The following is a 25,805-nucleotide window of genomic DNA, read 5'->3' as shown; positions in this document are numbered from 1 at the left end:
ATCTCTACTCCTCAGTTTTCTTTCTGTAGGGTATGCCTACCTTTATATTTAGAGGATGAATGCTCTATTTTCTGGGCTTGCATTTTTTTCCTGTGTAAGTCAAATGCAAAACAGTTACTTATAGTAACACCATAAAACAACTCAACAACAATAAAAACCAACACAACAACAACCAAGAAAAAGACTCCTTTTACCTCTAGAAGTCTCAATATCCTCTTATCACATTGATTATAATCTGGTGAAATGACCATTTACAAAAGAAATCTTTTGAATTGAGGAATGGGGTATGCTAAAGCAATCAGGACCTACCCCTAGGAATGAATTCCTCTGAGACAACATTCTGGATAATTGAGAGGGGTGAATTCTTCTATGGCGAATCAATATACTTTTGTAGGGGGCAGGAAAATGGATATGAACAAAGTCAGTTTGTATCTGCATCTTTCTATGTGTATATCTACACACATGCAAACACACAAACACACTTGGAATGATACTGTATTTTTATTTCAAATTCCTCATACTTGATATTTTACCATGTTGTTAGACACCATGTTTTACCAAAAATCATGTTTCGTTTTTCCTAACTTTTCCCTGCAGTCTTTGCTATTAAATTTATTCTAGAGGATGTCCATTTGTCTTGAGTACTCTTTATCTTGATTTCTTTGTAGTGACACCTTTCTCCCAAACTTTCCATGCTTGTTACGGAAAAGTGGGAATCAGAAGAAACAAAGAAGACACAATCATTCATAAGTACAATCACTCTATTCTAACGCATCCTTCTAGTCTCTGCTTCATCTCTATATTTGCAAGCCGTCCTGTTGTGTGTGTCCATGTACACAATGGAGTAAACATTTTGACTTTATTTATATCACGGATATTTGCCAATTCAAATTTCCAAAGCCACAAGTAGTTTGATTACCAAGAATATACACCACAACAATCAGGAAAGAAAGGTATTCCAGCCTTTTGTGAAGACAAAAATTTCTTTAAAAACAAAATGACAACAGACCTGTGGCTATAGATGGTGTCAGAGATACATTTAAAATACTGTGTATTCTTAATGTTTAATTTAGCATGAGACACAGAGCAATAAGCATAACACTCTAAGAGATTCTAAGATGTATATGATTAAAATATTAGCAAGAAGTTATATCGTCATTTAGTTATTTTAAAACTAATTCACATAGTATGGCCAAGAGAAATGCACACATTCACCAGGATTACAATCAGAGTGTGACCATGAGCACTTCTGCATACACCTCTTCCTTTGTACTTGCTTCTGCTGCCAACATGATAAACAAGTTCTGATTTAACTGCTCAGAGATGATTTAACAGTTCCATGTGCAAGATGCTTCTTTTCTATTAAATATAACAAAAAAGATGTTTTCAAGTTGGTTAATGCAGTAGTTCTACTTTTTATCATTCACTGTCATCTCAAAACATTTAAAGAGCTTAGGTGTTGCAAAATAAAGATAGTACTTTGTCCACAATAAACACAGGCACTTTATAAAAATGCACATATAGAACTATGGTTATAAAGTGAAACAGTCTTCTAGATATTGAGATACTAGAAAAGAATCCTTTCTTTCACTCTTTCTTTTCTCTTTGTCCCCACAGGTGGTAAGGATGGTAAATGACCCCTGCTATTGCTTGCTCTGCCTGGGGATACTGTGTTATTTCTTCATGGCTTTTCTAAAGCCTTCCTAAAACATTAAAATTTGTTCTTTTATTGAACTTGTCTCATATTACTTCATTGGAGTGCCATCTAGTTATAATGGAATCATGACTGATACAAGCTAAAGATTTCAGGTGATGGTAAATTTCATGAACAAAAATCACGCTATTGTTTTAATAGATTGTTACCTTCTTGAGAGTAAGACCAAGCTCTGTTTTGTTCATCAATGTGTCTACATTACTTATCACTTATAACATACAAGTACACAATAATATTCAATAGTACAGCAGGAAAATTATAGCAATAATTTATTATCTATTTGAAAATAGCTACAAGAATTGTAATGTTCTCCTAAATAAAGAAAAAATGAATGTTTGAGGCGACGGATATCTTAATTGCCCTGATTTGACCACTACACACTGTATACATGTATCAAAATATAATACGTACCCCCAAAATGTGTACAACTATGATACATCAATACAAATACAAAAATAAAAAGAACAAATTTTTTAAATGATTTTTTGAAATTTCTATAGCATTTGGGGTATAAGTGGTTTTGTTTACATGGATGAATTACACAGTGGTGAAGTCTGAGATTTTAGCACGTTCATCACCCGAGTAGTGTATATTGTATCCAATACATAATTTTCTATCCCTCATTCCCGTCCCACCCTCTCACCTTCTGAGTCTCCAATGCCCACAGTACCACTCTGTATACCTTTGCATACCCACAGTTTAGTTCTCACTTACAAGTGATACCATACAGTATTCAATTTTCCATTCCTGAATTACTTCACTTAGAATAATGTCCTCCAGCTCCACCCAAGTTGCTGCAAAAGGCATTATTTTATTCCTTTTTAAGAATGAGTAGTATTCCATGGTGTACATATACCACATTTAAAGAATAAATATTTGAATGAAGAAATGAGGGTTGAAAGCACCTTCAAGTCTTTCAATCCTTTGCTGTTATTTTCAGTAATAATAATAAGTGCCCCTCAAGTTATATTCTGGAATTATTTTGATATGAATGGAACATTTGTAATCTTTATGACTTGATGTGCATGTAGTTATACTGGGTTGAATAATATCCCCCTTCCTTCATTGCAAATTAATGTCCACTTGGAACCTCAGAATGTGACTTAATTTGGAAATAGGGCCTTTGCAGATGTAATTATGAGGCCATACTGAACTAGGGTGGGTCTTAATCTAATGACTGGTGTACTTACAAGAAGAGAGAAATTTGGATGCAGTGACACACGCAGAGAGTAGATGATGTCAAGACATGCAAGGAGACAACCATGTGAAGATGAAGGCAGAGATGGGGGAGATACATCTACAAGATGAGAAACACCCAGGATTACTGGGAACCACTAGAAACTAGGAGAGAAGCACAGAACAGAGTCTCCCTCTGAGACCTCACAAAAGAACCAACCCTGCCAATGCTTGGATTTCAGAGTCTTGCTTTCCTAACTATAAAATGAAAAATGTCTGCTGTCTTAAGCCACAAGTTTGTGGTAATTGTTATGGTAGTCCTAGGAATCTGATACAATAGTTCATTTATTCTACACATATTTATGAATCCCTTACATGTGCCAGGCACTAGTCTAGGCAGTGGTGATGTATAATGGTGTACAAGATCAAGAAAGCACCTGCCTTTATGGCCACATATTGTAATGGAATGGCAGCAAACACATGTACAAATAAACACGGATGCCATGTCAGAAAGTGAGAAGAGCTGTCAAAGAAAGTTAAAAGGGTGTGATAGAGAGTCACCGAAGGGCACTGTCTTATATGAAGTAATCTGGGAAGACCTTTTTACAGGCAGTGCTATTTATTGAAAGGCTTAATTAACATGAAGGATCAAAATATGTGATAACTTGGAATAAAAGTGTTAAAGACCAAGAGAACACAACTATTAAATCCAGATGTGAAAAACCTTGCTTTTGAAAACAGCAAGAAGACTTATTACAATAAATATTTTAATGGATAAGGCAGAGGAAATGATTCAGGAAAAACAGAATTGTAATGTTGCAGAGGGTCTCTTACACCTTGGTACAATTTTTTTTATTTTCTTCTAAGTATAATTGGAAGCCATCAAAATTATTTGTATACAGAGGAGCAGATTGGTAGACCTACATTATTTAATTTATATTTTAAAAGTATGATTCTGGCTTCTGTGTAAATAAGAGATGTGTGGAAGTAGGAAGACAAGTTAGAGAGCTACTGAATTTACTTAAGCAGGGTACCATATAGCTCAGTCTACAATGTGAGCAGTGGAGGTCATGAAAATCATTCAAAGTCAGGGCAAATTTTGATGGAAGAGAAAATAGCATTTGCTGCTAGATGTGAAGATGACATGAAGTATGAAAGAAAGACAAAGATGAAATATGAATTCTAATTATTTGGGTGAAGCAGTTAGTAAATGACTGTGCAAGTCAGTGTAATGTAAAGCGAGAAATATTAGGAGTTTAGTGGAGGAGTTGAGGTTGAAATACTGTCATGCTAGATGCCTGTTAACTGCAATAGGGATGGCCCCAGGTGCAAGAGGCTGAAGAGGAGACCCAGAGCCAGCAAATGAGACACGGGGTTTTATTAGAGGTAGCTAAATTAAAACATGGTCTAGTGGTAGCGGGCTGGTTAGAAGAACAGCACAGCCCAGTGTCTGCAGGCTAGACAGGGGAACTACCTCCTGCTTGTAAAAAGCATACCGTTTGCAAGGCATTTTCACTTAGCACCCTCTCCCTAACCTCCACCTGTCAACCTTCATATAACCCTAAACAAAGAGGCTTGATCCCCTGTTATGTTTCATGGGAAGAATTTGGGGCTCAGATGTTCCTTATAGATAAGGAGTGATCTCCAAGTTGGCCACTCTCAGATTCCTCAGCTCAGAACTCCAAACACGTTATTTGGGTGCATCTGCCATACAGGGTCATTCTCGTAAATTATAGCAATAATTTAAGTTATTGCTATTAGTCATGTCTACCCCATAAATGCCTATAGCATATTCAATGGAAAATATCAAGTGGATAGGTGGATATTGAAGTCTGGGTCTTGGAAGTAGTTTTCCTATAAAGGCAAGCAGAAAAATGGAATAGTAGTTGCAGGGGTAAGTGGTAATTCAGAAATTCAATCACATTTTTCATGTGGGAGATACAATGGCATGTTTCTCTGATTATGCAAATAGTTCAGAAAATAGGACTAGATTTATGATGCAGGAAAAACAGGAAAATTGCAGCGGCATTGCCACTGAGGCAAGTGGGGATGATCCAATGTGCCAATGTGGGAGTTGATCTTAGCTAGAAGCAGAGTCATTGGGCCCACTTTAACAGAAGAAAAAGACAGAATAGACGAATGTAAGTCCAAGATGTTTGGCCCATTGTTGTTGCTAAATTAAATAGTTTTATTCTAATTGTTTCTGTTTTCCTTAGAGACAAGGAACGTTAAAATAGAAGCAGAGGAGACTGAGTCTTGAGAAGAAAAATGTTGTTAAAAAATCAAGTCAGAGAGTAGAAATTAAAATTAACAAAATTAATACACAGTGATTCATAGCCTGCCAGTGCTGAGGACCCACTTTTGACCTGCAGTTATAAATTTAAAGCGAGGCCAGCCAACTGTGTTTTTCTGTGATGATATTTGGCTGCTTTAGTATAGGTGAGAAGTTAGAAGTTAGAGTTTGGTTTATCTGAATTCAGATTTTGTGAAGCCAATAAGATAAAAAGTCAAGAAAATTATGTATGTATGCAAAGCGCAAAATGTGATGGGTCTTGGAATTAAACTTGTGAAGAACGGAATAAAGACATCAATGTGATGAAGGACACTCACAAATGGTATTAAAATGTTATGGTTAATTACCATACCATACCAATGCATAAAAAGTTTTTAGATTCTGTCTTGTGGAAAATTACTCCGTAAGACATAGTTAGAGTCTGTCTTATTTTACACTCTGTTTCATGCTGCTGTAACAAAAAACTTGGACTGGATAGTTTATAAAGAAAAGAAGTTTGTTTCTTATAGTCCTGGAAGCTGGTGAGTCCAAGATGAAGGCTCTGGCAGTTTTGGTGTCTGATGAGGGCCCAGTCTGCTTCCAAGAGGATGCCTTCAAGGCTGTGTGCTTGCATGGAGGAAGAGACAGAAGAGCAAAAGGGCTCAGCTATTTCCCTTCCATCCTCTTGTAAGGTAGCTAATCTCCTTCATAAGGATAGAGTCTTCACAATTTAACCACCTTCTAACTGTGCCATATCTTATTACTATCACATTGATGATTAAGTTTCAACATGAATATTGGAAGGGACACAAACATTGAATCATAGCAAACTCATAGATTCTAAAATGAGTAACCTAGATTAAAATTACTCATTTACAATCTATAAAAATAAACACAAAACAAACCAATTCAGTTGCATTCAGGAACACAGATGCATTTTATTTAACCAATAAATCAGAAAAATACCCTCAGATATAATTTTAAAATTTCCCCCAAAATTTATAAAACAGTATTTGGCGTGAAAATGAGTGCTATTTTTCTGAGATTTGATTCATAATGCTTTCTTATTTCCTCTTAATCTAAAATAATTTGAGTTCAACAGCATGAAATGTTTACATAATACTCATAAGAAATATCCACTCCACACACAAGTGGGTTATGATTTTTCTGGAATTAGAAGTCTATAGAGTTATTGAGAAATCTCTTGATTTCATTTTGTCTCCCTGTTGCAATGCAGTAGGAAGATTTAATTTTTTTATACAACACTATTTCCAGCATGAATCAAAGAAGGTAAGAAGTAACTTATGCATTCTCAGAAATATGCCTACATCTCATTTTGCTTCAGGCATTTCAAAGATTTTTTTCTTCTCTATTCTCATACTTTAAGAAGAACTTTAAATCTGAAGCCCTGGGACTTAGTAAATATTGTAATAAGTGGAGAAGGAAGTTTATTTTCATTATTTGATACATATGTCATCTCAGAATGCTGAGAGAAATTACATTATTGTGTTTTATCTGTGTACTGTGAATTTTTGTCAGAGTTAAAGATCAATTCATTATCAAGAACAGCAAATTAGTAGGCCATATATTTTATGCTTTCTCGCTGCCTAATGGTTTATTTATTTCACTGACGGCTGTTTTCTAGACAATTGGAATATCAATATGAGTTTTTAAGATGCCCTTCTTCACAATCATATTTTACTTTTTTCCATTCTCATTATTTTTTTAATTTGAAATATTCAATAGTTGTTCGAGTTAATAATTTCTAGGTTTGTTTGCAATAACATAGTTACTTTAAAAAATGTTTTGTTGAGACTTCTACTTTTGCTTAGAATATTGTAAAAAGTTGCCAAAAATGTTGCTCCCACAACAGCAATGAGAATTATATGGATAATCCACACAAAAAAATCAACTTTTTAAAGCCCATCAGAGAGGTGAGGTTGTAAGGAAATGAAAGAACAAAGAAAGGCTCCAAAGAAAGATGGGGACACAAAGGATCTCAGCTTTTGCACGGAACAGAAGAAGGATATGGCCACTGTACAAGGGGTTAAAAAATCAGTTAAAATTTTAACAAATTCTTTTTTTTTTTTTTTTTTTTTTTTTGAGACAGAGTCTCGCTCTGTCCCCCAGGCTGGAGTGCAGTGGCCGGATCTCAGCTCACTGCAAGCTCCGCCTCCCGGGTTCACACCATTCTCCTGCCTCAGCCTCCCGAGTAGCTGGGACTACAGGCGCCCGCCACCGCGCCCTGCTAATTTTTTTTGTATTTTTAGTAGAGATGGGGTTTCACTGTGTTAGCCAGGATAGTCTCGATCTCCTGACCTCGTGATCCGCCCGCCTCGGCCTCCCAAAGTGTTGGGATTACAGGCTTGAGCCACCGCGCCCCGCCAACAAATTCTTATAGGCGAAGCGTGGGCTAGTATTGGTTGGGAATGTCCAAAAGGAAGGTCATTATCACTCTCAAGCTCTTCCCAGAGACCTCCAAGGGGAGTCCACATTAAAGACTGAGGACAGAACAGAGGGAGCCCTCCATGAAGGAGAAGTGAAAGACGTGATGGTGTTTGTGGGAGAGGAGCAGACCAAGAGCCCCACCTACTTCCCAATCACTTCTATCATATAAGTAAAATCTACAAGCCCCTGGGGAAGGAGTGGCACATGCTCGAATCCATACAGCTTGGACAAAGATCCATTGCTTCTTGGGGAGGAACAAAAGGAAAGTCCATCTGCTTCTGGTGATCTGCCTCTCTAGGAGTAATAAAAATCCCAATTCTGAGACAAAAAGTTATTACCGTTGGAGTTAGGGTAGAAGCCAAAAACCTCTATTCCTGAGGGAATGGGGAGAACTCTCTTGGTCCACTTTCTACACTGATACCGTGTGGACGTCTATGTAGCTGAGGAAGAGGCCGGAAAATCCAACCAAAGACCAACCACAGATAGGCAGGCGGAGTTTGGGTGCCAGGAGGAGAAAAAAATAAATAAATAAAAGACACTGAAAATGCTTTGCCCCTGAGATCTAGGACCTAGGTGCACAGGGGCTGCTTAATATTGATATTTCGGCAGGACAATGGAGTGTTCTGTTTCTGCCAAGAGACTCTGGGCAAGGGGCAAGAGTATGGGGAGAACTCTTCATGGAATTAGTGTGCAGAGATAGCTCAAAACTGAGAGAGAGAGGTGGGACTGTGAATAAAGCCTTCTGGTAGAGTAGCACTCAGTCTTACCATCAGGTGACAGGTGTCCACCACTAAAGAAATTTTACGCTTGTCATACACTGAAGGCAATAGGAGCAATAACAAAATTCAAGCCCAGTTCAACTCTTAACTAGATTAGTTTAACCACCTAAATTAATGATCTGACAGAAGAGTGATGATTTCCTAAGATAATATTATGTGCCTGTCTTCACTGTTCTGTTATATAGTATATGATATTTGATAAAAAATTGTGAGGCACAAAGAGTGCAAGATAAAAACCCATTGTCACAAGAAAAAGCAATTAATGAAAGAAACTCAGAGAGGCCCGAGATACCAGGATTATTGGAGCTAAATTTTAAAGTAGTTATGATTAATATGATAAAGCATGTGGTTGGAAACATTGGACAATGCATATAAATATATGACAGATTTTAGCCAAGAACAGGAAACAATTAAACACAAAGGAAAATATTATATAGAAAAATGTTTGACATAACAGATGAATAATTCTTTTCATGGGCTTATCAGCAGAATAGAGACTGTTAAGCAAAGACTTAGTGAAGCTGTGGATATGTCTATAGAAATTTTGGAAACTGAAATGGAAAAAGGAAGAAAGAAAGAGTTAAAAAAGAGAACAAAAGCATGTAAGAGCTGTTGGTCATAATTATACTATCTAACATACATTCACTGAAGTCCCAGGAGGAGAAAAGAGAGAAAGAGGGAATAATAAATGAAAGAGAAAACGGACAAGACATTTTTTAAATAAGAAAAGATATTAAAATACAAATTCAAAAAGCTTATAGAAATAGAGAAATGGATGCAGGATTAAGAAAATACTGCACATATTAGACAATGAAATAAATAAATAAATCCTCAAAGAAAGGCAGAAAAAACATTAAGTGTTATATACAGCAAAATAAAGGTAAAAATTACTTCAAAACTATGAAAGTTTTAAGACTAGGCAGTGACATGTTTAAAGTTCTGAAAGCAAAAGCAAAAACAAAACCCAGAATAGTATACCCAATTGAAGTATATTTCAAAAATAAAGCATAAGAAAAACTTTTCTTTTTAAGTCAAATAAAATAGTTTTAAAAAAATAAAGATACTCAGAGAAATTATTGCCAGAGGATCTGTACAAAAGAAATGTTAAAGAATGTTTTTCAGGAAGATGAAAAGTGATACCAGATAGAAACTTGCTATGGAAAGAAACAAAGATTACAGAAAATGGTCAAATAAAGGTAAATATAAAAGTGATTATCTGATTCTAAAATTTTAATCACTTTAAAAGGTAAAGGACTGTAAAGAAAAAAATGGAATGAGTATAATGTTGATACTACATGTAAAAGTAAAATGCATAATTGTACTAACACACAGAATGAGAGAAGCTGGAAATATAATACTGTAATGTTATTATAGTGTATGTAATGTTCTGTTATATTATTTTAAGTCTAGCTGTTGATCTATCTATCTGTCTGTCTGTCCGTCTATCTATCTACTTACTTATCTATCTAATTAGACCAAAAGGGAAATGCTAAAAATAGTAAAAGATGTATAATCAAAAAACCAATCATGGAAATAAGATGTAACATAAATAATACAAAAACAATACAGGAAGAAAGAGAAGAAAAACCAAAATCAACAGTCAAAGATTAAAAAAATACCCTAAAAATATGGTAGCTTTAGAGCCAACAAGATAAAAAAATATATTAAATGCAAATAGGCTAAATACCCAATAAAAGGCAGGACTCCTCTCCAAAGAAAGACTCAACTATGTACCATCTAAAGCAAGTCTACTTTAAATATCAAGAAATAGATTTAAAAGGCTAAAATATGGACAAAAGAGTTTTCATACAAATACTAATTTTAAATCGTTCAAATGGAATTATTAATGTCAAAGGAGAATTCATAATAAGAAGTATTACCAATAATTAAGTGAGACATTAGATAACAATATAGTGGTCAATTGCACAAAAGACCTAACAATCCTAAAAATGTGTGTAATTACAAAAGATTTAAAATATATGAAACAAAAATGAAAAAATACTAGATAAATCTACAACTATATTTAGCTATTTTGACATTCCTTTCCGAATAATTGATAGAACAAATACATAAAAACGAATAAGTATATTGAGGACTTGAATAGCACTATCAACCAACTTGAACAATTAGAAATTTCACAGAACACCTCACTCAACAAAAGCAGAATACAGTCTTTGCAAGTGCACATGTAACATTCTCTGTACAGACTTTAGGGTGTAAAACAAATTTGTGCAAACGTAGAATAATTGAAATTGTATAAAGTATGTTGTCTAACTACAAAGATAATAAAACCACCAATCAAAAAAGCATTTGGAAACTCAACTATTAAGAAATTAAATATTATGCTTTTTATTAACACAAGAGACAAATGAAAGGTCATGGGTTATTAGACAAGACACTGAATTCAATGAAAATGAAAACACAACATATAAAATTTATAGGGTACAGATAAAACAGTGCTGAGAGGGACATTTATAGTATTAAATGTTTATATTTAAAAAGGGCTCAATTCAGTAACAACGTCTTCCATAGTAATAAAAAACACTAATTTTCTGTAAACTTTTCCAAAATATAAAAGAGAACAATGTTTTCAATTTATTATATGAGGCCAGAATTACATACCCCAAACAGGAAACTATTAAAGGAAACTACTGACCAATATACCTTATGAATATAAGCACAAAAAGTCTTAACAAGATATCAGCAATTAGAAAATTAGCAAAATTTTGCTAATTGCCTTCATGAGACATTAGCAATTAGCCAAAAAACCTGTTGTATATAAAAATAATATTGTAACACAACCAACTCTGTTTTATTCCAGTAATGGAAAATGCAAGGTTGTTTCAACTTTTGAGTATTAAAATAATTCACATATTGATTGATCAGCAAAGAAAAATATATGTGTATTAACATATCTAGACAGAATTAGACAGATACGACCACTCACCCACCCAGAAAATCATGACCACAAATTGAAATTCATGACCCCAAATAACCACGAAGACAGATGCTGTGTTTGAATAAGTATAATTATCTAATGTGTTATAGCATCACAAAGAATAGAGGAATTAATTCTCCATCTTTGTAGGTACTGGGGGAGGGTTCCAATGTGGAAGAGACATTTGAATTGAACTCTGCAGTTTTTAGTTGTTCGTTAATACCTTAATAGATGTAAATATATATTTTTATAGTGCAATATTCCAAGGTGTCCTCATATGAATTTGTACATATGTAAGGTGTTTAGAGACATTATGTGCATTTACAATTTGCAGTACACTTGTGGGTACCATTAAACCCTTTCTTTTCCAAAGATTGCATTGTTTCCATAGTAACAAAAGCATTTCAAAATGAACATCAACATTGGAACCACTCAACTACTGTTCATAATACACTAGGTTAGCACCTTAGCAGCAGTAGATTCTGCCAAGAAAAATGTTAACAAGCATTTCTTTTCTAAGGCTCTGTCTCTCCATTCATTTGCTTTTCTGCAAGAACATATTCATGAGAAGTGACCCCATCTATGTAGTTATATAGATTAATGAGCTAGAAGAGCAGCTTGTTTTCTCATGTATTAATCAAGCACAGTGGTTCTTTGTTCATGTCACTTGCATGCCATTATTTAATGAATTAATGTAATACATAGTTATGACAGCCAACATGCAGTAGGCATATAGATTTGCATCCTTATAATTGTCCGTGTCATAGGTGTCTTAGTCCATTTGTCCTGCTATAACATGATACACGAGACTGGGTACTTTATAAAGAGCAGAAATTTATTTCATACAGTTTGGGAGGCTCCAAAGTCCAAGATTATAGTACTGGCCTGTTCAGTTGTCTGTTGAGGGCTACATCCTCTGGAGGACAAAGCACTGTGCCCTCACATGGTAGAAGGCAGAAGGGCAAGGGCCAAATGCTGTGTGAAGTCACTTTTTAGGGGCCTTAGTGCCATTCATGAGGAAAAGTCCTTGTGGTCTAATCACCTCTTTATAGCCAGACCTTTTAATATTATTACATTAGCCATTTAGTTCAACACCTGAATTTTGGAGGGGACACATTTATACCACAGCATTCTGTCCTGAACCACATAAATTGATGTTCTTCTCACATGCAAAATACATTTCGAATAGTCCCCAAAGTCTTAACTCATTCTGGTATCAACTCAAAATTCTAAGAGTCAGTCTCATTTAAAGTAGCTATAGGTGAGACTCAAGACACCTTTTATCCTGAGACCAATTTCTCTGCAGCTGAGCTGTTGAAATCAAAGAAGTTAATTATTAGGTTGGTGCAAATGTAATTGCGTTTTGCCATTATGGCAAAAATCAAAATTCCTTTTGCACCAACCTGATACTTTCAAAAAACAGTGATGAAACAAGGATGGGATAGATATTCCATTCCAAAAGGGAGAAGTAGACAAAAAGAGAGGGAAAACAGGTCTCAAGAAAAATCCAAAACCCAACAGGACAAACATGAAATCTGGAGGTTTTAGAATAATCTTTGATTCCAAATCCCCCATTCCAGACACGCTGAGGTGGGAGTTAAGTTTCCATGCCTCAGCTCTCACAGGTTGGAGTCGGGTGCCTGTGGCTCTTTCTGGCTGGCATTGCAATGCTGGTGGCTCTGTAGGTCCGGGGTTTTGGTGGTAGTCCTTACCCAGAATCATTAAGCCTTGCCCTAGTGGGAGTTCTCTTTGGTGTTCCCCACCACTGTGAAAATTCTCTGTTTGGGCCCCGAGGCTCTCTGAGGCATCATTTGAAATCTACATGGAGGAAGCCATGCCTCCACAGCCCCTGCACTCTGTGTGCCTACGGAGTGAACATCGTGTGAATGCTGCTAAGGCTTGTTGACCGTGCCCTCTGGAAGAAGTGGTCCAAGCTCCTTTGGTCCTCTTGAGCCATAGCTGAAGTCATCAAGAAGTGTGGCACCTGAATGTGGAAAGCAGAGGCCTGAGGCCCTGAACAGTGAACGCTGAATTTGCACAGGAGCCCTGGACCCCTCTCTCTCTCAAAACCACTCTTCTCCCAAGGCCCTGGCATTCTGGGCCTGTGATGGGCACGGCAGCCTCAAAGATCTGCCCACCAATCTCCCTATCAAACATCACTTGGCCACACCCTTGGTTTTCTCTCCTTTACATGATTTTTTATTATTTACATGGCCAGGTTAAGAAATTTCCAAGTCTTGAGGTTTAAATTTTGTCTTTAAATCATTTTTCTCCTCTTGCATTTTACTATAAGCACTTAAGGAAGCCGTACAGCACCTTGGACCTCTTGGACAACTTTTAAGAAGACCGAGGTTCTTATGCAGCTATCCTTGTCTTTGGAGCCCTCACCAGATTTGTTCTTAATGCTTCCTTCATGGCAACACAGGTTTTTTCTAGTCTTCAAGGCTCTTCCAGCCTGTATGCGTTATCCAGTTCCAAAGTTGCATCCAAATTTTTAGGTATTTGTTATAGCAATAGTTCACTTCTCTGATACCAATTTTTTGTTTTGGTCTGTTTGTACTGCTCTCACAAAATACCTGAAACTGGGTAATTTATAAAGAACAGACAATAATTTCTGACAGTTCAGGACACTGGGAAGTCCAAGATTAGGCACCAGTGGGTTCCGTGCCTGGTGAGGGATAGGGTTTCTGCTGTCAAGAAGGCACCTTGTTGAGCTTCCTCTGAAGAGGAACACTGTGATCTCACATGGCAGAAGATAGGAGAGTGACAGGCCTCAACACTGTGTCCAACTTTTTAAACAAGGGTCAATCCCATTCACAAGTGAGAAGCCCCCATGGCCTAATCACCTCTTAAAGGCTTCACCTCTAAATATATATATGATATTGAGCATTACGTTTCAACACCTGGATTTTGGAGGGAATATATTCAAACCATAGTAGTTGATATCATGCATTTTATTTTATATATTAAGACATAGAATCAGGGAGCTTATGTGTCGTTACTGTGATTTTAGAAATCAAAAAGTTATTTGGCTCAGATATGCTGTACATATGTTTCTTGTATCTAATATTGCTCTTTTGTTTTTAGTGAGATTCCAAATCTGGCTATGGTTTCAAGGTTAAATATGAATGTATATTATAAATGCGGTTATCATGAAATTAAAATAAGCATTTGTCAATTAAGCTGCTACTGGCTTTTAAAAATGAAAAAAAAAAAAAGGAAAATATTGCCTTCTCTAACTTGTGAGTGAATAAAAGTAGTATTCTCCAGGGACGGGTGCTAGGGCTCTGCAGACTTATTTAACATAGTTTAACATAACAGCTCCGGAAGAAGGACCACTTATGAGATGATCAAGTTTATAGATGAAAGTATGGCTTCCTGGGTTGAGAAGTGCCAAGCTAATGGGAATAACCCTCAGCAATGGCTTAAGAGGCTGTGCGACTGCTGAGAGCCCAGACAGATAAACTTGAGAGCAGGCAAACATGAAGTTTCACTTCAGTCAAAAATAATTCAGATCAACCAGTTGAAATTAAGACCTCTAAGCAGTGAATAAGACCCAGAAAAGGATTCTTTTAATCACTATTGGTCCAGAATATTTTATCTGGATAAAAGAAGTATTCTTAGAGAGAGAGAGAGAGAGAGAGAGAGAAATGGAATGAAAATAAAATGAACCCACCCTTTTGCTCTTGGATTCTACATGCAGCCTTGGTTTTGGTACTTCAAGAAAGAGAAAGCCTGCCTAAAAGCAACTGAAATGACTGAGTTGGAATGATTTTTACTTTTACCGTGGGAGTTAAATATAAGTATAGGCTGTAGGGGCACACTTTAAGTATAACTAGAGAATAAAAATGTTTAAAAGTGTCATCACCCTAGTCAAATTTATAATTTATAACTCATTATTTTATAATTAAGCCATGTTTTTGAACCTGTGCATTGTATAGAATTTTTATACTTGAGAATTTGATAGAAAACAAGAAAAACAGTCAAAGAATCTTCATGCAGTGATAAAAGGACTTCTTTCCAACTAGGAATTTTCACCCTGTTCTCACTTAACTTTTCAAAACTCTGGGATGCAGGCATATCTTTTCCCTTGTGAGAGTTTAAAAGTGAACTTTTAAGTAGGTAAATTTTCTTCTGATCAAATAGGCCTTCTGATCAAATAGGTAGCCAGAAATACAGCAGAGACTGAGACCCGTTTTTCTGCTCCCAAACCAAAGTTTGTTCTGCACCATGGGCATTGTATTAAATGAAAGAAAAATTGAGTTCCTAATGCCAAGCTCATTCACTGACTAATTATCCCTATTAATGAAAGGGATATTGTGGCTTATTTAAATATTACAAAAGGAAAAGAGCCTCATATAGAGTTTTATCAATATTTTTGGCACTGTATTGGTAAGAAAAGCCTTCCAATTCAAGGATTAATATTATTTATGTACATTAATACTATTAAACAATGCATATGCCTAATTAAATAGTACTAATAGTAGTATTTATTGACATACAAAATGCTTCAAATAGATGATTTCCTTTCTTTCCTTTCCCTGTAGGATTCTTTATAGTAACCCTACAAAGAAGATGTTTTTACTAACCAAACACCTGAGAGAATTCCCGACTGCCATTACTTTCTTTCTGGTATGGCTCAAATCTTTATTCTTTATGCATCTTCAGTGCTGATACACTGCTTACGGCTTCTTCCTGAACTGCCTTCATATACTTCTCACATGGCTCCTAACCACAGTCATGCCCCATCAAACTTTTCTCCACATTCTGTCTAGTCATTTTCCTAGAATGCAACACTATGCCTACTTGCATAAACATTGCATATAAAATCAACATTCTTTATTTGGGATTCCACTTCTGCCCTTCTCATTTACGTCTTAATGAAGCCCATGAATATTCATTAGTCTTCCAGTTCGATTGGCTGGGCATAGAGTGATTGTGATTGAATTTAGATTGATGGGGAGGTAATGCTAATGAAATACATTGTTGTATTTCCCGTTGTGGAACCAGGGCTCAGAATCAGTGGAGAGAGAAAGACAGGATGAAAATAATTGGAAGGATACAATTCTAGAGGATCCATAGAGGGATGAATGTAATATTAACAACTGTGGATATGTGTAGACGCAAGCCAAGTGTGTGTAAGGGAAAACCAAGTAAGTTCATTTTGAATATCGGCTTTATGTTTTTAATCAGCAAATTATTTTCTAGTGACCGAAGCCAATGATGCTGAAACCCCCAGACTAAGTTTTAATCATAACTTCACCTGAATATGTAATATATATGCCCCAAGATATTTTGTTAATTGTATTTTGTATTCCTTTTAAAATATTTAATTATCCTTCGTCAAATGTGTGAAGAGCTTTTGGGAAATTCCTGAGAAAGCATGTATGGGTGTTCAATTTTTGAGACCACGAGGCGTGGGAGGACAGGGTATCCCCCACCTACCCATGCATTTGGTGACTGGCTAAAAGGACACGCAAGACTCAGAGGCTCTTTTTACCCAGAGCCTCGGTTTATTACAGCAAAAGGGCACACTGAAGGAAGGGAAATAAAAGGCATCAGGCAAATTCTGGAGGCGTCCAGGAGCTGGCTTCCAAATGTCTGCTTCACACGGTGGCGGGGGCAGAGACAGAATACTTCTTCCTCCAACAGTGAAATGCAGCAGTGCATGTCGAGTGCTGCTGCTGTAGGAAACCTGCTTAAACCTCAGAGTCCGGGATTTTTATTGGGGGCTGTACATGTATGCGCTCTTTGCCTGAATAATCGGCCACTTTTCACTGGAACTGCCAAAGTTCCAGACTCACAGAAAGAAAGCAAGTGTTCATCACAAATCACATCATCTGCACAACATAGAAGGCAGGTATAACCAAATTTCGTGCCCTAGTCACGCAAAACAACCTTATCCATACAAAGCAGGGAACCATTGCATGGGCCAAGTTTCTAGGAGAGACCCCAAGCTTCCGTGCCTCGAGCACGTCCTCTTGGAAGTAACCACATCAGGCTTGCTGTGTTAACTCTCGCTTGTACGACATGGATGCCGAAAAACGTCCTTTTTTCTACTTCTATACTTGGCAGATATAATTTGGGTACTCAGAGTACTAGGTACTCATTTGTTTTGGAACTTCGAAGGCATTTACCCATTCTTCCAGCTTCTAGTGGTTGCAATTGAGAAACCTGATTTCACCCGATTCCTAATGACTTGAGGGTAACCTGCTTTATGTTTTTAAAATTATTTTTCTTTCTGGAGGTTTTAGGTTTTTCTCTGTAATCTCTGTATTCTAAATTCCAGGTTATATGGCTTTGTTCACAAATTTGAGAACTATTTTTGCACAAAAAGTAGCAGCTTCAATCTGGAAAGCATGTCCTTTAATTTAAGGAAATATTTTGTGTCAATTTAAAAATTTTCTCCCCTTCCTCACATTTTTTTTTTGTTCCCTTGTTCAGGAGTTCTGTTATTCAGATATTGTCATTTTTGAATGGGCCATCTTATTTTCTTGACATTTGTCTCATATTTTCCCTATATTCGTGTCTGTATTTTGAGGTAAGAGATTTCTCTACTTTGTCTTCTAGGATCAGGCACTGTTCTGGATATGAGGAACATAGCCGTGTACGAATCAGAAAACAACCCTCCTTTCTAAAGATTACATTGCAGTAAGACAAAAAACCAAGGTAAATAAACACAAAACATTAAACATCAATACATGCTAAGAAAAAAAGGAAAGCAGGAAAGAAGAGGATTGGAAAAGTTTGTAAATGGAGGGGTTCAGTTTCAGGTAGTTTTCAGGGTAAGACCTGAATGCATGGAGGGAGATAATACTTCACGAAACACTGTATCTATGAATATGTCAGGGCTGAAGAACAAGTCCAGATTCAGGACTGTATCTGACATGTATTAGAAAAAGAAAAATTACTGGTATGGCCGGAGTGGAGTGTAGGTAGGAAGGAGAGAGTAGCAGGAGAAAAGAAAGGATTTGTAATGGGAGACCAGATCAAGGAAATCATAAGAAAAATGTTGCTTTTACTCTGAAAGAGACAAAAAGCTATTGTGAAGTTTAAGCAGAAGACTTACCTGCTCTGAATTACATTTTTCCGTTTTTGACTTTTACTTTAGGTTCAAAGGTACATATGAAGGTTTGTTATACAGGTAGACTCATGTCACGGGAGTTTGTTGCACAGATTATTTCATCATCCACATATTAAGCTTAGTACCCAATAGTTATTTTTTCTGCTGCTCTCCCTCCTCTCACCCTCCACCCTCAAGTAGCCCCCAGTGTCTGTTGTTCCCTTCTTTGTGTTCACGGGTTCTTATCATTCAGCTGCCACTTATGAGTGAGAACATGCATATTTGGTTTCCTGTTGTTGCATTAGTTTGCGAAGGATAATAGGATCTTTTGGCTGATATATTAAGAAAAGATTAATGGGGCAAGAATGAAGGGTGTAGAGACCAGTGTGGATAGATGAGAAATGTTGGTAACTTTCTGGCCCTGGGTGATAGCAGGGAAAGTGGTGAGTGGCAATCTGATGCTGGCTACGTTTTGAAAGTGCAGAGTACGGGATGTGTTTCTACATGAACTGTGCAATGCGCTGAGTAAGAGTGAAAGAAGACTCCCAGTGTCGAGATTTGAGTAACTGGAAAGATGAAATTGCCAGTCATGGAAGAGAAGATGGCAGAGGAGCAGATTTTCGGACAGGTGGAAAACATGGGTTCAGTTTTGTACATCTTAATGGAGACATCAACTAAGCATTTGTATAAGAGAGCCTGGGTTATTTTCTCTTTCTGTGAGTGCCTAATGCTTGCCTTTCATGCGTTTCTGAATTGTGTTGGTTATCTTTTTCTATTTGATTTGTAGGAATAGTTTATGTATTCTGGATACTGAGTCTTTTTTATGTGTGACATAAATATCTTCTCCCAGGTTGTGGGTTATGTTTTTACTTTATGATGTCTTTGCATGAAGAATTCTTAATCTTAATATATCTGAATAGAATTATGTTTTCTTTTATGCTTAGAAGTTTGTGCATTGTTTAAGAAATTAAACCTCTAATGAGGTCTTAGTGATTGTATTCTATATCTATTTCTAAATGAATTAAAGTTTCAGCTTTTACTTTTATGTTCTTGATTAATCTAGTTTCATTTATGTGTATTTGGAGTAAAATATGAATCCAATATTATTTTTCATATCATAAGAAGTTTATTTCAGGAGTAATAAACAATTGTATAATACATTTTAATCAATTGATTACATTATTACTACCTTCCCTGTCAATCTTCAGTGTCATCTCTGTATAATATTTCCATATATGCCAAAGTTTCTAGACTCTTTTTTGTCATTTCTTGAATTGATACCAATGTATAGTTGGACAAGTAACTCTACTCTTTTGTTCTTATCTTAGCTAGTCTTGGCCTGTAGTTCTCCACATGAATTTTGTGATCATCTTTTCGTGTTAAACAAACAAAAAGATGATCAAGGTTTGTTCTGGCACTACATAAGATGAATTCTGTTATTCCATACCTTATATATGAATGCTGAGAAAGACTCTGTATCTTAAAAATGAAAATTCTTACTAATTCAATTTATTTTTAAGTCAATACATATTTAAAAGTTAAGTATACAATTAAAATTGAATAAGAAATAATTTGCATTTTTAAGATACAATCTTTCTATTTATGAATGTAGTTAATTTCCTTAAGTAGTTTTTTTTCCTTCTTTTAGTTATTCACACTTTGGGATAATTATTTTTTGGTTCCTTATAAATTTAGTTGGTATTTTAACTAATTTTTTAAAATAATATTTCCAAAAATTTGTTACTTTTGTTTAGAGAAACTGGTATTATTTTATACAGTAATATTTTATCTGTGATTTGCTTTCCTTTGAAGAAGTAATATTGCCTGTGAATAATAAACATATTACTTTTTCTTTCCAATATTTATAATTTTAGTTCACTTTATAATATCTTTTGAGTAGTATTAATATCATAATTTTGAAGAGAAATGTTAGTAGGCATCATAGACTTCATTTTAATTTTATTATAAATGTGTCTATATCACCTAAAATTTTAATTTTATTGGTATTATATTGTTTCTACTATATTTCTACTACATTTTAATTTTCTAACAGGTTCAATTTATTATAATTTTATATTTCTAATGTTTGTTTGTGCCATATAATTTTTTTTAATAATTCTTGGTTGAGTTTGGCTCTTTTATTTATCTTTAAACAATTTCTTCTCTTCTGCCTCTTTATTATATAGTATATTTACATTTTGCATCAAAATGTAATTTTTCTGTTTTCTCAATTTAATGTTATTTTTCTACATTATCAAGATGATATATTCCTGAGATCAATTTTCACTTATATTACTTTAATTTTCTGTATTTCTTTTAAAAAAAATCTTAGTCTCTAAATAACTACAAAGGAATTTGTTAAAATCTCCTGTTATAATAGCTTAGCTAATGTTGCTTTGTAATTCTTTTAAAGTCAGTTTTATTTTACATATTTTAAAGGTTATATAATCAGATAAACACAATTTCAGAATTTTATATCTTCCGATTGAATTTCACTTCTTATGTAAATATGTAATTATTCTCTTTATTCCTATTATCATTTAAAAAAAATAAACAGAATGTTTTATATTTTTCTTTGAAGGATCAGTAATTTGTAATGCTGTTATAAAAGTTATGAAATATGAAAAAGTTTTTAAATGAGTACAAATTTAAATTGTACTTGTGTTTAACCTTATGATTCCTGCTATTATTCTTATGATGATAATTATTTGATTCCAGGAAGAAGTAATACATTTGCCTAGTAACACTTTTTATTGTCATATTAGTTACAGTTTCCCCAAGTTTGAGTATAACAAGCAGATATTTCTCTTTTTACTTTTGATATTTTTGTACATTTAAGTTTTTGGTATTATATACATCTCCTATAAGTGCATAAAATATAATTTGTACATCTTTTTACCAAAAAACTTAGTCTATTTACATTTATCCTAAATATCTTTACATTAGACTTTTTTCTGTCAATATATCCTTTTCCTTTCTTTATATCATACTTTTGCTTTTATATTTTTCCTTCTGCTGTCCCTTGAACTTTTTAGATATTTTGTCAAGTTTTCTTTCTATCTTGCTAAATTTTTATTATTTATTGATTTGGAAGTTTTTCATTCTATTTCTTTTCTTTTCTTTCTTTCTTTCTTTTTTTTTTTTTTTTTTTTTTTTTTGAGACGGAGTCTCACGCTGTTGCCCAGGCTGGAGTGCAGTGGCGCGATCTCGGCTCACTGCAAGCTCCGCCTCCCGGGTTCCTGCCATTCTCCTGCCTCAGCCTCCTGAGTAGCTGGGACTACAGGCGCCCGCCACCGCGCCCGGCTAATTTTTTGTATTTTTAGTAGCGACGGGGTTTCACTGTGGTCTCGATCTCCTGACCTTGTGATCCACCCGCCTCGGCCTCCCAAAGTGCTGGGATTACAGGCTTGAGCCACCGCGCCCGGCTTGCTTGCTTGCTTGCTTGCTTGCTTGCTTGCTTGCTTTCTTTCTTTCTTTCTTTCTTTCTTTCTTTCTTTCTTTCTTTCTTTCTTTCTTTCTTTCTTTCTTTCTTTCTTTCTTTCTTTCTTTCTTTCTTTCTTTCTTTCCTTCCTTCCTTCCTTCCTTCCTTCCTTCCTTCCTTCCTTCCTTCCTTTCTTTCTTCTCTTTTCTTTCCTTCTTCTTTTTTCTTCTTTCTTTTTTTTTTTTTTTTTGTGACAGAGTCTTGCCCTGTTGTCCAGGCTGGAGTGCAGGGTGCAATCTTGGCTCACTGTAACTTCTGTCTCCCAAGCCCAGGCAATTCTCATGCCTCAGCTCCCTGAGTAGCTGAAATTACAGATGTGCGTCACCACACTCGGCTGTTTTTTGTATTTTTGGTAGAGACAGGGTTTCACCATGTTAGCCAGGATGGTCTTGAACTACTGGCCTCAAGTTGATTCCCTATACTCCACTGCCTCAGCCTGCCAAAGTGCTGTAATTACAGGCATGTGCCACCATGCTTGGTTTACGTGTTCTATTTCTTTCAGCTCATCTTAACATTTCTAAATAAATAGTTGACTTAAAAATAAATTTAATTAGTAACTATACCTCCTCTCAAAAATACTAGAATATTTCATTAGCTGTTAATGTCTTTCATCGTATTTTTTTCTGATAGTTCACATCAGCATTAATTATATATTATTCAAATCATTATTGTGATTATAGTTTTATGTAATCAAATTGATTTATAAGAACCCACGTTTACAAATGTCTTTGCTACCAACTATTCTTGCAGCTCACCTCACAGCCTTCTTTTGTTTTAGCATTTTCCTAAAGTAATCCTCTTAGTGAATGTTTTTCCTATGCTTTAAACATTTGCTTTTCTGACAATATAGCTCCTTTTTTTCTCTCTCATAGTTCTGAAAATCTCTTTGCCTCTAGCTTTAAAAAACTATGTCTATGGGTTGATTTGCTTAATTTGTCCTGTTTGTTATTCTTACTGTTTAAATCTGGGGATTCATATCTTTCATCAATTCTGAAAAATTGTCAGTCTTTGTCTCTTTGAATATTATCTATTTATCATTTTGTCTATCCTTTCTTTCTGGAATTCTCTTAACTTTTCTAGTCTCCATCTGTATTGTGCCCAACGTATGTGCAGCCCGTGCTTTAATGAAACACACCTGCCTCCTGGGTTCTGGGCAGCTTAATCATTGTAGAGACCTGGTTGTTGCTCTTCTTGAATCATTTCCTCAGAACTAGACTTGATTCTAGACCTGAACTCCTGTGAAGCACCTCTCCATGGGGCCTGGAGTCTGGAGTGTGTTTTTCCCCTTCTTTGTGAAAATGCCGGAAATGTTAATGATCCATGGAGTCACCTTTGATGGAAGGCAGAAAAACTCTTTTCATTCCCCTGAAAGACGGCTCTGAAGCACATAGGTTCTGTATTGTCTGTCCAGATACTCTTACATTTCTGAGAGTTCAACTGTGCTTTCTTAGAAGATGTAGCCACTTATTAATGTACTGAATTGAATTTATTTCCCTTTCTTCTTTGCCTCAGTTTCTCTTTTTTTCTTCATTTGTGATCCTTGGGATTATACTGCCAAATAAAGCATTAGTATGTAAGCTTTGGCTCAGGTTGTTTTTCCTAGGGGACCCAGGATAATTCCCTACCTATTCAGCTTCTCATTATATTTTATAAATTTTTCTCTTTCCTTAACCTGCTTTGAATTCAACCTGTTCATTGAAGTTTTAATTCCATTGAGTATGTATTTTTATTTCTAAAGTTTCGTTGTCATTATTTAAAAATATACGTATGCTTTTAATCATTTTAAGTATACTTTTTTTTTTTTTTTTTGAGACGGAGTCTCACTGTGTAGCCAGGCTGGAGTGCAGTGGCGTGATCTCAGCTCACTGCAACCTCTGCCTTCTGAATTCAAGCGATTCTCCTGCCTCAGCCTCCCAAGTAGTGGGATTATAGGAGCCTGCCACCACACCCAGCTAATTTTTGTATTTTTAGTAGAGATGGGGTTTCACCATGTTGACCAGGATGGTCTCCGTCTCTTGACCTCGTGATCTGCCCACGTTGGCCTCCCAAAGTGTTGGGATTACAGGCATGAGCCACCACCCGCCAGTGTACTCTCTTTTTAGGCTGTAAAAGTTCATTCCATTTTTCACATTTTCTGGAGGTCAGAAAGTTGACCTCCATTTTCCTTATAGGTCACCTGCTCTGTACCTCAGGAGATCGACAAGTGTAAATTGCACATAAAGGATCTCATTTTTGTGTTTTCTGTTTGGGTCTGACTAGAGGTTTTAACTAACTACAGGAAGGGAGAAAGAGCAATGAGGTCAGGGTATTCGTGTATATGCTTGCTATTTTAAAAATTGATTTAAACTTGCTGTATCCTTTTAAAAAAGTGACTATCCCTCTCCAGAAAGCTTGCTGAAAATACTTCTTTCTACTTCGATTTCTGAAAATCTTCCCTCATCCGTCCTTTCAGAATTCAGCTCCATTGCCATGGAAAAGATTACTACACTATCTCTTCTACACGCAGTTTACTCCTTTGTCATCTATCTTTTCTTAAATAATTCTCCTTGAATTATCCTAATTTGAGTATGCCACCTGATTTCTTATGGAACTCTGAATGATACACGGTCCGATGCTTCTATGGTTGATTCTGTTATCTCAGTCATAGAATGTAGTGACCTTTATGTTTTAGACTCTTAAAAATTATTTTAATTTTTATTTCTGCTTTAATTTTACTGTGGCATAATATGCAACTTGGTTTGAGGACATGATTGTCTAGAGGAGTTTCACAATTGCTTCCAACACACCAAATGCATTTTAGTCCCTTCTTGAAGCATTAATAATATTAACATATTTTGTTTCATATTCCTGAAAAATTCAAATAGTGTAAATTCAAACTCCAAATCCATCAGGGTACATAGCTGTAGATATAGAATTGTGTTCACTCAGAGACCATACAAAAATAGATGTGCTCTGTCCTTAATCTTTATGGCACATGCCCTATTCCAAATTATTTATTATCTCCCTGTGCCGGGGTGGGGATTTTTCTATATTCCTCTAGTATTCCACAAAGAATGCAACCTTTCAAACCTGCCACCTTCTTCATGTAGTTCTGGTCTATCTCCCCATATCATACAGACTAAAGGCTCATTTTTTTCCATGCAAGTTTAAAAAATTTGGCTCTTAGATGACAAAACCAATACTTCTTGTCATCGTCTACCAGGGCAGGGTAACTGTAGCATCAGCTAAAATCAGAATCAGTTTTAGTTTGCTTTTTGTTTCTGACCTCAGAAATTTTCTTTTTTTTTTTTTTCTGGTTAGCATTTAAAAAGATACTTGTTATATTTTATTATACACTGTAATATGCTTGACCAGGGGGATTATCAGGTTATTTGATCTGTCATATTGATAGAACTCAATATTTCTTTAGTTTTCATCACTTCTGCCAATCTCATAATTTAGATGTGATTTTCTCTACTGAGAAACAAGTGATTTACAACGTGTTCCATTCTGTGTCTCTTAAATATTTAACAGGTATTAGGCATTTAACATTTATGTAAAATAATTGAAACAATCAGTGATACATAACTTTTTCCCTGGAACACAATTAGTTTTATAATACAATGGATTTATTAACAAAAGCATGGAGAATGAGAGCACACAAAATACATTCACTGAATATTGCACAATTTACACAGTAGACTCTTCATTAATTGGCTCACCTGTATACCAACAGAAGCATATTTATGTCCAAGTACGTGAAATGGCAAAGTAATAATAACACCAGTAATTTCAAGCATATTTTCTTATTTCTACTAAATGAATTTCTATTTACAAATTCAATAAATAAGCATTTCGCAGACACAAATAATAATTTTATACTTGCTGTAGCATTCCTAGCATCCTATAACTAAATCTAGATAAATAAAAAACCCAGATCCATAAGAGCTATACT

General features: G+C 35.5%; 1 long non-coding RNA gene across 8 annotated transcripts in view; it reads left to right on the top strand.

The window, feature by feature from the left end:
* The window catches only part of LOC105487803 (uncharacterized), a 220,036-nt gene that overhangs the window by 69,054 nt on the left and 125,177 nt on the right, over positions 1-25,805 (top strand). For 6 of the 8 annotated variants that reach the window (XR_011621403.1, XR_011621400.1, XR_011621399.1 and 3 more), the window contains exon 4: positions 17,898-17,996. This is a non-coding gene — a long non-coding RNA (uncharacterized lncRNA). Of the gene's footprint in view, positions 1-1,617; positions 1,735-15,874; positions 15,960-17,897; positions 17,997-25,805 lie in introns of those variants that run through there. The other 2 variants (XR_011621406.1, XR_011621402.1) reach the window with 2 other exon arrangements.

Source organism: Macaca nemestrina, chromosome 3 (assembly GCF_043159975.1).
Source record: "Macaca nemestrina isolate mMacNem1 chromosome 3, mMacNem.hap1, whole genome shotgun sequence".
Lineage (NCBI taxonomy): Eukaryota > Metazoa > Chordata > Mammalia > Primates > Cercopithecidae > Macaca > Macaca nemestrina.
This window is presented reverse-complemented; position numbering and strand designations above follow the sequence as displayed.